Here is a 4,705-nt window from a genome sequence, read left to right on the forward strand (position 1 = left end):
GTTTTATGGCAGTACTGGGGTTTGAACTCAGGGTCTTGTGTTTGCTGGACAGCCACTCTACCACTTGAGTCAGCCCTTCAGGCTTTTTGTGCACTGGTTATTTTTCTGATAGGGTATCATTTCCTGCCAGGCTGACTCCTAGAGAACATCCCCACATTTTAGTCTTCTTTTCATGCCTGGGATGACAGACACATGCTGCCATGTGTCTTGGGCTGGCCTCAAACTAGGATCCTCTTGTTCTCAGTTGCCCAAATGGCTAGAACTACAGGCATAAGCCATTAATGTCTGGCAACAAAGGATCTCTCTACTCTTTTACAAAACAACAACAACAATAACAAAACTCATTAGATTTTCCTGCTTCATTAAGAGTGACTAGTAGGTATCACCTCAGCCACTCTGAGGACGTGTTCCACATAACCAGATTCTATATTTCCTGTCTAGCTCATCAGGATTCCCTTTACCATGCTTGTAACTATACTTCTCCAGGCTCTGGCAGTCCAGCAGGGTCTAACAACTACCTTTAGCAAGTCACATCACCTGAATTAGCATTCAGAATCCAAGTCCATGTTCTTGCTGGCTCCCAGTACTGTGCTGCCCCTTCATCTTCATGATGCACAGTAATACAGAGCGGTCTTCACACCCCTGGCAGTTTTATTGCACCTCCCATCACCAATCAATTAGGATTTTAACACCTGTGAGAAGCAGGCCACATCTCTTACAATGGGCATCCCACAACCAATGTGGACTGTCAAGCCCACTTCTCATGCCCTGGGTTTGTGTGATGTTGAACATGGCTGCTCATGTGCCCATCATTCAGCTTAGACATACACATTGTGGGGAGTATGAGTTGAGATTAATTCCTGTTTGAGTGTTTGCTACATCTTTGTCATGCTAGCTGCTAGCCACACAGAGCTGTTGAGGATGTAAGGTGACTACATCAAATTGAGATGTACTGGGCTGGGGATGTGGCCTAGTGGCAAGAGTGCTTGCCTCATATACATGAGGCCCTGGGTTCAATTCCCCAGCACCACATATACAGAAAACGGCCAGAAGCGGCGCTGTGGCTCAAGTGGCAGAGTGCTAGCCTTGAGCAAAAAGAAGCCAGGGACAGTGCTCAGGCCCTGAGTCCAAGCCCCAGGACTGGCCAAAAAAAAAAAAAGGTAAAAAAAAATTGAGATGTACTGCAGTAAGTGAATGAAAATTTCAAATATCCCATTAAATATCTGCATGCTAAAAGTATATTTTATACATTGGATTATATAAAATATAATTTTAAAATTAACTTTGCCTTTTTCCTTTTTTTCTAACAGCTTTCTTCTGGAAAGCGTAAAATCACATAAATGGCTCACATTCTACCTCTACTGGACAACACTGTACTACAAAATAACGCTGGTCTCAGGTCGACACGGAATAGAGCAGTAGATACAATAAAAGTCAATGCCCACATTGGCACAAAATAGCTCTCATTGTCTGAAAGAACTTGTAGAATAAAAGCCTCAAAGATAACAAAGCATGTGGGAGTATAGATGTGAGCATTTTCTTTCTTGGTGAATGAAATATTATGAAGATTTATGTGCACAGACTTCAGACGAGAATTTTAAAAGAGAAGCCTTTGTATCCATCCTGGTTCCATCTCCCAACCTCCCCACTTTCAGAGATAACCATGCTCTTGAAGCTTATGTTAGTACTTTTCCTTCCTGTATTTTTCAGTTTTCTAGACTGTGTATGCATCCCTCAACAATTTATTGACATTTTTATGCATTTGAACTTTGTGCAAATAAAAGCACCTTATAGATTTCTCTTGCAGCTTAATTTCATTTTTATATTGAAGACAGGGTCATGCCATGTAGTCCAGGCTGGCCATGTACTGAGGATTCTTTTGCATCAGCCTCTCAAATGTACGAACATGCTTGGGTTTAATTTTGTCCTGGAGCCTTAACTAAGTCTGGACACTGTCCCTGAGCTTCTGCTGTGCAAAGCTAGTGCTCCTACCACTTAAGCTACAGCTCTACTTCTAGCTTTTTTTGGTAGGTGCTTAGATCTCAGCCTCCTGAGTAGTAGCTAGGATTACAGGCTTGAGCCACAGGTGCCAGCTCTTCCTTCCTTCCTTCCTTCTTTCCTTCCTTCCTTCCTTCCTTCCTTCCTTCCTTCCTTCCTTCCTTCCTTCCTTCCTTCCTTCCTTCTTTCCTTCTTTCCTCCCTCCTTCCCTCCCTCCCTCCCGTCTCTGTCTCTGTCTGTCTCTCTCTTCCTTTTTAAAAGCATCTTATTATGTAACCCACACTGACCTGGACCGGTGATACTCCTGTTACAGTCTTCCTAGTGTGTGCACAAACACATATCGTTTATATTGCTAATTAAATGAAGGAATCATTTTAAAAACAGTGAAGAGGTTTTGTGCTAGTTGCTCACTCCTGTAATCACTGCTACATAGGAGACTGAGATCTGAGGATCATGGTTTGAAACCAGCCTGGATGGGAAAGTCTGTGAAACTCTTATCTCCAATTAGCCAACAAAAAGGTGGAAGTGGAGCTGTGGCTCAAGTTGTAGATTGCTAGCCTTGAACAAAAAAAGAACAAGGACAGTGTCTAGGCCCTGAGTTCAAATCCTCAATCCCCAGGAGTGGGACAGAGAGAGAGAGAGAGAGAGAGAGAGAGAGAGAGAGAGAGAGAGAGAGAGAGAGAGAGAGAGAGAGAGAGAGGGATTTACTTTATTTTTAGAGTAGGTTTATGTTTATAGAAAAGTTAGTCAGAAAGTATATTGTCCCCAGATACCCATCTCCTACATCATACAATTTTTCCTATCATTTACTTTTTGTTCTTATGTGGTACATTTGTTAATGTTGTGACATGATTATTAACTAAATCCAATAGTTTTGATTAGAGCTCTCTTTTTTTTTTTTTTTCTTTTCCCAGTCCTGGGCCTTGGACTCAGGGCCTGAGCACTGTCCCTGGCTTCCTTTTGCTCAAGGCTAGCACTCTACCACTTGAGCCACAGCGCCACTTCTGGCTGTTTTCTATATATGTGGTGCTGAGGAATGGAACCCAGGGCTTCAGGTATATGAGGCAAGCACTCTTGCCACTAGGTCATATTCCCAGCCCTAGAGCTCATTCTTGATCTATATTCTGAGTTTTGACAGATGCACAATGGCATATATCTACTATGTGTCACCAATCTTGTGTCCCAGCTTTTGGCTTTCTATAAGCTACTCTGGGTTTCCCACAGAAGAATCCCAGTCAAGACTGACTCTTGCTCAAAATTAAAATGAAATCTGGACATTGGTGGCTCATGCTTGTAATCTTAGCTACTCAGAAAACAGTCCCAGAGAATCAAGGTTCAAAGCCAGGCCAGGCAGAAAAGTCCTCAAAATTATTTCCAATTAACCAGCAAAATACAAGACTGGAGGTATGTCTCAATAGGCCAGAGTGAAGGAGTCAGGTGAGAGCACATGGACCTGAATTTAGTCCCTGGTGCCAGTGCAACACAAATAAGTAAACGACAACAGCAAAAAGACACTCAAAGACTTCCTTGCCCACCAAGTGCATCCTCATTAGTGGACAACTGCACCATGTCATCCTAATGCCCTCTTAAATTCCCTGTCTCTCCCCAGCCAGTGATACCTCACACTGGCCGGTGGCCATTCCATTTCCATGCCTGTACTGTTCTTTCCATAGAGCCCTTCTGTGGCCTTCTCATGCTTCATAGTCCATCTTCAGAGTTGCCTCTGTGATGGTTTCCTTTCCCCTATGGCAGTCATCTCTCCCTTTCTTACCTTCCTAGCTCCTCCTACTATCTGGGTATCTCCTCAGAAGCTTTGATTTTCCGTCTTGTTTACTTGTACTTGCCTAGTTTTCTCTAGTTGAGCACACTGGGTAAGAGAATGTGCTTCTGGAATCAGAGCCCTTCTTGTTGGCCTTTGACCTCAGTAGTCAGCATATCCATTGCAAAATGGTGATGGAAAGGATGGTATCTACTACCCAGACCTATGTGAGAGTAAGCGGAGCTGCTACATACAGGACTGTCTGGCCTCTAGAAGCGTTCTCACAAATGTTAGTATTTAGCTGCCACCCTATAGGGTTTGTTCTTTCTGAAATTCATTCAACTTTGATTATAATTGTAGTGGTGCTAGGAGATGGGGCCTAAGTTGTGAAAAGTAGAGTGCCCTTTTTCAGTCATGAGTTAATTAGATGAATATGCCCTCAGCCCTTCAGCCTGAGGACCTTATTCATTCAACCTGAGAAATCTTTTGGTCTGGCTTGAAATTAAATAAAACTAGGAGCTTTTATCAGAGCAATATAAATTTCTATTAAGTGAATCGTAATAACAACATAAATCTTAAGAGTCATGCAAGGAACATCTAGCAAAAAGCTTCCTCACCCCAAAGCAAGGCCAGCTCCTCTTGTTCTCTTCTATAAGCCCCTGCTTATCCATCTGTTTCCCAGTGTAATTGGAAAAGCCATCAAAATATGCTTACAACTGTAGTTTTTTGCTCAACAACTCACTCTTTTTTTTTTGCCAGTCCTGGGGCTTGGACTCAGGGCCTGAGCACTGTCCCTGGCTTCTTTTTCTCAAGGCTAGAACTCTACCACTTGAGCCACAGTGCCACTTCTGGCTTTTTCCATTTATGTGGTGCTGAGGAATCAAACCTAGGGCTTCATGTATGCGAGGCAAGTACTCTACCCCTCAGTCGCATTCCCAGCCCCCAACT

The sequence above is a fragment of the Perognathus longimembris genome, chromosome 1, assembly GCF_023159225.1.
Source record: "Perognathus longimembris pacificus isolate PPM17 chromosome 1, ASM2315922v1, whole genome shotgun sequence".
Taxonomy (NCBI): domain Eukaryota; kingdom Metazoa; phylum Chordata; class Mammalia; order Rodentia; family Heteromyidae; genus Perognathus; species Perognathus longimembris.